Raw genomic sequence first — 11564 nt, forward strand, 5'->3', positions numbered from 1 at the left:
TGATTAGCAATATGTAGGAGGAAACTACCCAAGGCCAGGAGAAGAACATGAAAGATTAGAAGAAGAATACCCAGCACTCATATAGAATGTGGAGTAGTGTCTGTTCCCACTAAACAGGATGGAAAATAACATAATTGACAGGGCACAGGGTAGAGTATACAGAAAAGTAATGCTTTAGCCGTGGAGAATAATTAGCTCTACAATGAAGACTGCTCCAGAACCACCTAGCAAACCTCAAATGCAAGACAAAAAAGGATAAAACTCTTTCCAAGTAGTTAACTGCATCACAAAACAAAGCTTAAGAATATTTATAGAAACACAAAAATTTGCAGCATCCATAGAAGTAAAATTCAACTGTTTGAATCCAATGAAAAAATTAGCAGGCATGCAAAGAAACAGAAAAATGTGACCTATAATGAGGAGAGGAAAAAAATTAACCAACCTATTTTCCATGCATTTAAAAAGTTAGTGGAGACAGAAAAGATATTTAAAAAGATTCAAATGGAACTATTAAAGAAAAAAACTACAATGTCAAATTTGAAAAATAACTTGATAGGTTAATGACTACGTAGAAATTGAAAAAATAATAAACTTGAAGGCATAGCAACATGAATCATCTATAATTTTACATAGACATTAAGGAGGAGAAGAAAATAAACAGCATCAGTGAGCTGTGGTACAACTTCAGGTTACCTAATAAACCTACAATTGGAGTCCCTAAAAAAGTGGAGTGCAAAAAAAATTGACATAATAATGGCTAAAAGCTTTCAAATTTGGTGAAAATTATATACCTGCTGATCTGAGAAGCTCAGTAAATCCCAATGAAAGACTACTATACCAAAATACATTATAATCAAATATTTCAAAACTAGTGATGAGAGAAATTTTTTCTAAAAATCCAAAGGAAAGAAACATGTTATGTACAGAGGAAAAAAATAAGATTACATCAGATATTTCATTTGAAACAATGCAAACAAGAAGAGAGTAGATACAAATATTTAAAGATCTAGAGTGCTGCAGAAAAAGAAACTGTCAACCTAGAATGGTATAGCCAGTGAAAACATCCTTCCAAAAAAAAAGTGAGTTTAAAAAGGGAATAATAAATACAGTTTAAGGCAATGAAAAGTTGAAATAATTAATCACCAGTATACTCTCACCACCTAAATGTTAAGCTATATTTTTCAGGCAGAAGAAAAAGTGATACTTGATATAAACACACATCTATGCCAGGGATTGGCAAACCATGTATCACAATCTGCCCAGTAGCCTCTTTTGTGTAGCCACGAGATAGCCTCGTTTTTATACTTTTAAAGGATGATAAAGGAAAAAAAAAAAGAGAATCTGAAACAGAGACCATATGTGACCTGTAACTCCTAATATACTTAAAGAAAACTTCAAATTCATCAGCTGTACAAAGAAATGAAAGTACTGGAAATGTAAATGTGAATATGTGGAGAAAATATATATATATATATCTATTTTTTATTCAAATTCATTTAAAATATAGTTGACTACTTAAATATAGATAATAGCAACGAAATTGAAAGTGAAGTGTACGAAGTAAGTAGATGTTGTAACAATAACACACAAGTGCCAGCTGGGGATAAAAGGGAAGTCCATTATTTACTGTGCTTATACTATAAGTGAAGTAATATAACAATATTTGAAGATAAAGAGTAACAAGTTAAAGATGTATTCTATCAAAATAAAGAGTCGTAGCTAATATGTCAACAAAGAAGGTAAAATGGAATCGTAAAATTAAATAAATCTAAAAGGCAGAGAAATAGAAAATAAATAGAAAATAATTGAAAGAAATAGAATAAAGAATAGATGGGAGAATACAAAGTGTACAGCAAACTGATAGTTTTAAAGTTAAAAATTTCCATACTCACATTTTATGTAAATAGCCTGAAAAGCCAAAATGTACAAATAGAAAAATTAAGGAGGAGAGTAACATTAAAAAAACGATAAACACCACCTTTAAGAAAAATACTTTAAATCTAAAGATATAAATATTTTAAAAATGTATACCAGGCTAAGTCTCTCATACTACCAAAAGAAAGCTAAAGATTCTTTTTTAAATATTAGAGTTCAGAGCAAAGAATATGGCTAGGGATCAAGTGGTCCATCTCATAATAATAAAGGTACATATTCATCTGGAAGGCATTTAAAGGTTAGGTGTTTATGTATTTAAAAACGGTTTCAAAATAACAGAACTTCAGAATACATAAAGTCTAATAGAATTTTAAGAAAAGATTGGCAAATTAATAATGATAGCTGGAGACTTTAATACCACTTTGTATAAAAGAGATGATCGAATAAATAGACAGAAAATCACCCCAGGTATACAGCAGTTGACTTGAAAAATATAGATGATTTGAAATCAGGTCAACCTACCTGATCTAATTTAATGTATAGAGTAGTCTACCCAATAAAAGCAGAATACATGTTCTTATGATGTTGAACACATGGGATTATTTGGGAAGCATTCATACTTTGTCAATTTTCTGGAAGAGTTTCTGCATGTAATACTTTTACAAAGATTGATCATATTCTAGCAACTTTTAATAAATCAACTATAACAACTAACAACTTTTAATAAATCCAAAATGATTCAAGTCTACAAAGTATATTTTCTGGCCACAATGGAATAAAATTTGATATTAAAGACAGAAAGATTTCTGAGAAACTCCTAAGTAGTTTCAAAATAAACAATCACTTCTAAATAACTGATGAGCCAGTGAGAGAACCAAAAGAAAATTACAAGTATTTTGACCTAAACGAAAAAGAAAAGATGACATTTGAAAATGTATATTGTATATTGCAAAAGCAGTACATAGGAAAAATTTTATACCACTGAATTCCTATAACAAAAAAAGAAGAAAGGTCAAAATCAAAATCAATAGTTTGTTTTTGAGAATAATTAATAAAATTGATTTTAAACCTTTAACCAGATTAATTAGGAAAAGTGATATTAGTATAGTTTCTAAGCAAAAAGTGATATTAGTACAGTTTCTCTAGATATTGAAAGAATATTAGGAGAATGTTGTGAACAACTTTATACTACTGTATTTAATAGTTTATACGAAATGTACCAGTTTTTTGAAAGACACCTACTACCAAAACTTACCCAAGAAGAAATAAATTGTAGAGTCCTATATATAAAGGAATTACATTTGTAGTAACAAACCTTGCTACAAATAAAATTCTAAGTCCAGATTACATCACCAGTGATTTCTACATTATATTTGAGAGAAAAATAATACAAATTGTAAACAAACTCTTCCAGAAAAGTGGAAAGGAATACTTTTCAAGTGAATCATGTGTATGGAATTAACCTGACACCAAAACCTAAACAGAAACACTTCAAGAAAACTACAGACCAAAGTACCACCTGATGAAAGTTACAAAAATCTAAAACAAAAACAAACAGAATACATCAATAAGCAAAATGAATAATACGTGGTGACAAAATGGTTTTACTTAGGAATGCAAAAAATGCAATGTAGTTCACCATATTAAATTATTTAGAAAAACATCATCTCAATAGCTATGGAAAAAGTCATTTGACAAAATCTAGAATTCCTAATAAAAGTTTTCAGCCAACTAGGCATAGAAAGGAACTTCCTCAACCTCATGAATACCATCTATGAAGATCTAGATATCTCATCATATTTAATGGTGGAAGACTGAACACTTTCTCTCTAAATCAGGAACAAAACAAGGATGTCTGCTCTCATCATTTCTATTAAACATTTTACTGGAGGCTCAAACAGTGCAATAAAGCAGAAAAATGAAACAAAAAGTTTCCAAATTGGAAAGGAAGAAGTAAACTGTTTTTATCCACACAAGGCATAATCGTCTTTTTAAAATGTTTATTGGAATCTACTTAAAATCTAATAGAACAGTAGTAATGCATATATGAAATAATATACATCAATGTAAATAATCACATTCCTATATATTAGTAATGAAAATGAGAAACTGAAATTTTAAAATACCATTTACAATAGCATCAGCAAGTGGTAAATACGTAGAGGTAAATCTGAAAAAAAGCTGTGAAATATCTGTATGCTGGAAACTATAAAAAATTGCCAAAATAATTAAAGAAACATAGACATAGAGAGATATACTGTATTCACAAGTCAGAAGACATATTAATCATTGAAATGTCAATTCTCCCTAAATTAGTCTACAGGTTCAACACGATCCCAATGGAAACTTCTACAAAAGTTTTAGCAGGGATTAAGTGGCTTTAACATTCATGTGAAAATACAAAGGGCCTGGAATAACCAAAGCAACTTGTTTAAAAAAAAATCCCACAAAACTCTCAGAAGAGACAAAGAGTATTAATACTATCTTTCAAAGACAATGTAAAGCTACATCAATCCAGAGTATGATGAACTGATGTCAAGAAAGACAAATTCTTCAATTTACTTTATATCAAAGGTATTTAAAAAACAACAGAGACCATGTATGGGTCATATTAGGAAGACATACTTGAAAATATCCAGAGTTCTGTGACACTCAATTAAAACTAAAGCTAAAATTTACATTAAAGAAATTTATAAGATTGAGCATGTATTGATACTAAAAAAATAATTTTTGAAGCACCATGGTGCTTACTAGAGATAGTGTGCATACTATTACATCCTCATACATTTAAATCTTGGCCCAACTATTTAAGACTTATATCTGATGTTTAGAGCTCTTCCTATTTGTAAATAATAGGTGATAACACATTCTCTTAAGGGTAGTCGTTTCAGCCTGAGAAGTTATGCCTGTCATAAATATCAGAGGTAGTATGGCAAACAGTAGGAGCTCAATAAATGCTGACTTTCTCAATTTTTTTGTCTGTGAATAATGAAGGATAGAGTCTGTGCTTATTTCATGTGCTTACCCTTTATGACTAACATGTTATTTGGCAGAATTTCAACAAATGCCAGCTAAATTAAATCTTGAATCAAAATAATCCAGAATTGCAAATAATTGCCAGAAAAAAATATCCAAAAAAGCGTAGGAAGAACAATACACAAAAAATAGAGAAGAATAGGAATAGAAAATGTCAAGTATTTTGGAGCAAAGAACATTTGCAAAAGTTGCTTTTATTTTTTTCAGGTTGACTAATCAGGAGACTATAAACTAGATTTCATTGAAGACAGGTTTTTCATTAAAGTGTGGTATTTATTTATTATTTTTAGAAGTATGAAGTTTAATATCAAAATTACAAGTCAGAAATAAAAACTGTGCTGCTACAGTCTGAAAAGTGAACACTTGTGCCCTAAATTCAAGCAATAAGTTACATATAGCTAATCTTAGAACAACCAGGTTAGAAAATTAAAACTTATAGGGTTTAACAATCTTGATATCCTTAAATGAATTACTCAACAACATTGCCATTTGGGGGAAAAAGGAATAGAAAACATCATAGCAAAAAATAATAAGATTTTAAATTTCTTTATCTCTATGTACTTCTAATAATGATGGTAAATCAATTTAACATCAGGTTAAAAACTTTTTCACTTTCTATCTGCAGGACACTGGCTATTTTTTTATGTACATAGAAAATTAGTTAAAAACCATGTATCCAGAAAAGGAATTCTAACAGAATAATCAGAACAGAAACTGCTGTCCAAATGATATTCACAATATTTCTGAAATTGAAGAGTTCATTTGCAATTTTAGATGTGCTGTTTTTGACTAACAGAATAGAAAAATGAGGAAATTCACAGTTAAATAAAATTTCTGAGTTGAATAAATACATCAATTGAGAGAAAAAGAAATAACCCATATTTTGCCATTGCTATAATAGCATTCGACTGCACACATGCATAAGAAAACTGTTCGATTTGGTTAACATAGTTTTTATGTTATTTATTTCACTACGAATAAAGTTGAAAACTTGTATATCTTATAAAGGATGTTTTGTACATAACACATAGAGTAGTTCGTATTTTTGTTTTGAAAATAAGGTGAACCAGCAAAGGATTTTAAATAAGAGTGTTGCAGAATCAGGACTGTACTTTTGAAAATTCATGCATAATGCATTGAGAAAAATAGAGAAATATTAGTTAAAATTATTAACACATGAAAGAAAAGATAAAGTACTAAGTTAATACAGTGGTAGCAGTGGTGGCAAGCAAGGGGAAGTCAATTATATTTTGGTGTAGAGAAGTTATATGTGAACAAGAAAGTACATCTATCTTATATAACTCACAGGCTTCTAGCTTAAGAAAGTAGGTAATCACTGGTTTCTTTCACGAGCAGCGAATATAGGACAAGTATGTTATGGGGGAAGAGAAGCTTAATTTTATACCTGATGCATATGGGACACTCACGTATAAATGGAAGTTGAAAATATAAGACAAATGCAGAAAAATAGAGGCCTGAGCAGAAGAGAGAGATTCATCAGAAATAACTAGCATATTACAAGTAGAAATTGAATGTTGAATATGGAACACATTTTCCAAAGGAAGATGATAGAGTGAGGATAGATGACTAAGGAAAAATCTCTGGGGGACTAGCCTTTAACTACCAGTTGAATGAAGAAACAAAAGAGTTACCATGTAGTTTTGAAAAAAACTGAAGAAAACGATTCTTTTTTATTATGACAGAGACATTGAGATTTATTCATTAAACACCTATTTATTGAATATCAACTATGATACAATTGATCAACTATATCAATTGTAGCAGATACTCAAGACACAGGTGATAAAATTAAAAAAAGGAAATGGTAGAGAATCTGCCCACAAAAAAGGCTTAAGCCTAGAGGGAAATAAAGTTAACTATATAAGTATGTAACTTGGAGGTAAAGGGTGTGCATGAAATAGTGGAAGACAAAACAGGTTAAATATAACTAAAAAAGAAAGTGTGATAGAGCAAGGGTCGTTAGTAGAGGTAATAAAAGAAGCTGAGAAATTAAGAAATAAAACAATTGACCACATTATCTTCTTCAAACTCTCTTCCATTTATTTCCCCAATGGATAATTATGGAGGAGGGTTGGATGTGTCTATAGCACAGGCTGAGAATTAAATCTGATGGAAAGAAATAATATTTATTCCCTTTCAATTTAGGTAACAGAGAGATCGCCAATCAGGATCGTGCAAATTCTGGTTCTGCTACATATTAACTACGTGGATTTAACTAACCACTGCAATGTTACCTAGCCTTTTGAAACTTCAGTTTCATTATTTTTAAAAAAGATGCCAATATTAGTATCTATCTGATATTAAATAACATAATTATTGATAACGACTCTTTTTAGCACAATTCTTTGAATATATTAACAGATCAGTAAAGAGTGTTATTATGCTTTTTATTGTTTCTGAGAGTGGAGCTAAAGAGGAGAACACATATTTCTCTATGAGAATAAAAATTTGAGAAAATTCATGAATTATGAATTATCATTCAATAATTAGCAGAATGTTCACCAGAAATGGGGATTTGAAGAGGGTAATTAAGTATAAAAGAAAAATTGAGAAAAGAGACTAATAGGCAGGGTCAAATGCCCTGACGAGAAATTAAAACATTAAGTTCTTAAAATACATAAAAATACAGAGTTTATTTTTCCTTAGGAATGCTGGGCATCTCAGGTATAGGAAAAGAGACGCTTTTTTATTGTTTGCTTGTTTTGTGGTTATAAAGAAATATTTTGTGAAATGACCATTCTTAATTATCAAATAGAAGGTTATCTATGTTCTCATTAGGTAATTTTCAATACAGCATACAGTTGAGGGTGGTATTGCAAACAATATGTAACTAGAACATTTTGTAAGTATTATGAGTATTTTAAGTATGGCATTGATGATTTCCAGCATAAGCCAGTGCAGGTTCAAACGTATCCCAGAAACTCTGTAGTAGCTCTGATCCCCTTAGTAGTAATTGGAGAAAGATGCACCAACCAGGAGATTAAGGGTACTGAGAGGAACGGCGAAGGCGCTACAGGTAAATATAAATAGTAAATGCTCTAACTTCTCTCTCCCTCTTCTTTCTCCTGCTACTGACTTCTCCAGCCTCCTCCTTTGTCTTCCCTGCCTCATTTTTCTCCTCTCTCTTTTGCTTCCACTTAGATTTACATATTTGCTTAACATTCAACTCTGAACATAGTGTTTCTAAGAAATCTATTGATTTGCATCAACCTGGCTGCTCAAGTAAGCAGTCACTTTGCCTACATAAGTTCCTAAACTAACTTAACAAAGATTTATTAAGTACCTTTACTAACTGATTGGGACTATATTAGGCACTGTTTATATAAAAAATATACCAAAAGAAGCTTGCATTCCAATATTTAGCAAACTGGTTATCTTTCTTTTTTTTTTATTATTATACTTTAAGTTTTAGGGTACATGTGCGCAATGTGCAGGTTAGTTACATATGTATACATGTGACATGCTGGTGCGCTGCACTCACTAACTCGTCATCTAGCATTAGGTATATCTCCCAATGCTATCCCTCCCCCCTCCCGCCACCCCACAACAGTTCCCAGAGTGTGATGTTCCCCTTCCTGTGTCCATGTGTTCTCATTGTTCAATTCCCACCTATGAGTGAGAATATGCGGTGTTTGGTTTTTTATTCTTGCGATAGTTTACTGAGAATGATGATTTCCAGTTTCATCCATGTCCCTACAAAGGACATGAACTCATCATTTCTTATGGCTGCATAGTATTCCATGGTGTGTATGTGCCACATTTTCTTAATCCAGTCTATCGTTGTTGGACATTTGGGTTGGTTCCAAGTCTTTGCTGTTGTGAATAGTGCCGCAATAAACATACGTGTGCATGTGTCTTTATAGCAGCATGATTTATAGTCCTTTGGGTATATACCCAGTAATGGGATGGCTGGGTCAAATGGTATTTCTAGTTCTAGATCCCTGAGGAATCGCCACACTGACTTCCACAATGGTTGAACTAGTATACAGTCCCACCAACAGTGTAAAAGTGTTCCTATTTCTCCACGTCCTCTCCAGCACCTGTTGTTTCCTGACTTTTTAATGATTGCCATTCTAACTGGTGTGAGATGATATCTCATTGTGGTTTTAATTTGCATTTCTCTGATGGCCAGTGATGGTGAGCATTTTTTCATGTGTTTTTTGGCTGCATAAATGTCTTCTTTTAAGAAGTATCTGTTCATGTCCTTTGCCCACTTTTTGATGGGGCTGTTTGTTTTTTTCTTGTAAATTTGTTTGAGCTCTTTGTAGATTCTGGATATTAGCCCTTTGTCAGATGAGTAGGTTGCAAAAATTTTCTCCCATTTTGTGGGTTGCCTTTTCACTCTGATAGTAGTTTCTTTTGCTGTGCAGAAGCTTTGACAAACCTGAGAAAAACAAGCAATGGGGAAAGGATTCCCTATTTAATAAATGGTGCTGGGAAAACTGGCTAGCCATATGTAGAAAGCTGAAACTGGATCCCTTCCTTACACCTTATACAAAAATCAATTCAAAATGGATTAAAGACTTAAACGTTAGACCTAAAACCATAAAAACCCTAGAAGAAAACGTAGGCATTACCATTCAGGATATAGGCACGGGCAAGGACTTCATGTCTAAAACACCAAAAGCAATGGCAACAAAAGCCAAAATTGACAAATGGGATCTAATTAAACTGGTTATCTTTCATTGTTGTGTTTGTGATGTATTTTAGTCCTAACATTAACAGAAAATACTAATTTTAAAAATATAATTTATAGTGTGATGCAATCTGTTGTGCATTTTGATAACATCTAAGCATTACAATTATTTTCTAGAAGAATCCAGTTTCAATTTTATATGGAGTTAAATAGAAAACTAAACATAATGTAAAATAATTTACCTAAGCAGGAACTCAAAGATTTTATCCACTGCTGACATTTTATATGAAACTATGAAATGATTTAGAAAACATTTCAATGAACTATCATCCCTTTTCAAAGAAACATAATACTCAAATATATCACTTCATAATTTTTTTCATTCAGAGATTAAGAAAAATAGAAAACATATAAACACATAATTCTTCAAAGTATATGTGTTACGAATCCTCTCTAAATGAAGTACATTCATAGTTGTTAAAATGCAACTTCCTTTAAAACATTCTGATGCAGTATTTCTTCTCTTTTCTTTTAAACTGTTATCTTATGAATAAATTTATTTTTTAGTACTGCAACCTGAGATCAAAACATTTAGCACCATAAGATCAGACTAGTCAAAGTATCTGTAATAACCCATTTTAGAGTACTAAAGAAGTATTATTCATACTCGCTACTGTATTGCGAATTATGTGCAAGCACAGTTCACTGAGCAAAGTCAATGTTCAGTAATTATTAGTAGAGTGAATGAGCAGATATCAGCTCCATTTTGTGGTTTGTTACTAAGTGCTTAAAAAATATCAATAATGAAGTCATAGAGTCTTAATTTTGATGAGCTAATTTACATGTTTATTTTCACAGAAATTTATAAACATTTAATGATATATAGAACTAAAATAGTAAAACACATTGACTACTCCAAATGTAGAGTTTGCGTTTTGAAGTCAGTTTTTAAAAAATTTTTCTTCATAACCCTTCTGATACCTCTAATCTTTCTTCCATGCAGTTCTGTTTCCAGAGGCCTATCTCTGCCTGCCCAGAGACTGTACATCTTTAGAGATGAGCAAAACTCTGCACTCTGCAAAATCAGCACCCTCTGTCTAATCAAAAGTTAACTTGGCCCAGGTTTTAGTTTATCTGTTAAGTTTTGTTGGAAATTGATATAATAAATCTTATTACAAGATACAGCTGATTATGTATACATTATGTCTTTGGAGAAATTTGCATTTTAAGAGGAAGGTCAAGGATGCCTTAATTACAAACATTGCATTTTTGGTTATTTAAATAGTATCTGGGAAAATGGTGAAGATATATAGGAAGTTAAGAAAGATACCTGTATCTACCACGTGTGAAAGATTATCTCAGTAAATAGAATTGGCTACATATTCATCTATTATAACAATACCAAAAAAGAAGATATATATCTTCAAAGCTTCACAATTTTTGTAGTCAGCAAAATGAATGGCAAAGATAATGAGAGAATAAAGATACAAAAATGAGTATTTAAAAATAGAATTCTGATGGGAAAACTGTTAATTTTAAAAATTATATGTAAAGGTGAGATTGCTGTTAAGCATTTTACACCAATAGAGATATCAATTGGAATATTTTATGTGAAGAAAAGAAATAATGACTTAACTTTGTCAATAAAGAAAGCATCTACTTGTGTTCTCTTGTCTTATTCCTTTTACTTCTGTTGCACTCGAAATGATGGCAGAACTTTTGATTTATCACATTTTTAATTGGTCTCCTTGGTGACATGTTCCATATGTTTATTATTCATTTAGTCAAGCTTTTCTCTGACTTTACTGTGATACCTGAATGCTAATTTTTCTACTTTCCTAATCCTTAAATATATCATTTATTCAAAGACAGAGCCAGTATAAAGAATCTCCATTTATTATTTTCAGAAACTCCTGTCCCTATTTTTCACATTTCTTGCAGAATCACTGGAAATACTTTCAATTAACAAATAGTAAAAGAATGACACTCATAACCT

At 31.3% G+C, this 11564-nt stretch overlaps 1 long non-coding RNA gene across 1 annotated transcript in view; it reads left to right on the plus strand.

Moving 5' to 3' along the window:
- Nucleotides 1-11232, plus strand: part of LOC115933615 (uncharacterized) — a 43281-nt gene extending 32049 nt beyond the window's left edge. The window contains exon 4 of the long non-coding RNA XR_004069487.3: nucleotides 10572-11232. This is a non-coding gene — a long non-coding RNA (uncharacterized lncRNA). The remainder of the gene's footprint in view (nucleotides 1-10571) is intronic.
- The last annotated feature ends 332 nt before the right edge of the window (nucleotides 11233-11564 follow it).

Source organism: Gorilla gorilla, chromosome 1 (genome assembly GCF_029281585.2).
Source record: "Gorilla gorilla gorilla isolate KB3781 chromosome 1, NHGRI_mGorGor1-v2.1_pri, whole genome shotgun sequence".
Taxonomy (NCBI): Eukaryota; Metazoa; Chordata; class Mammalia; order Primates; family Hominidae; genus Gorilla; species Gorilla gorilla.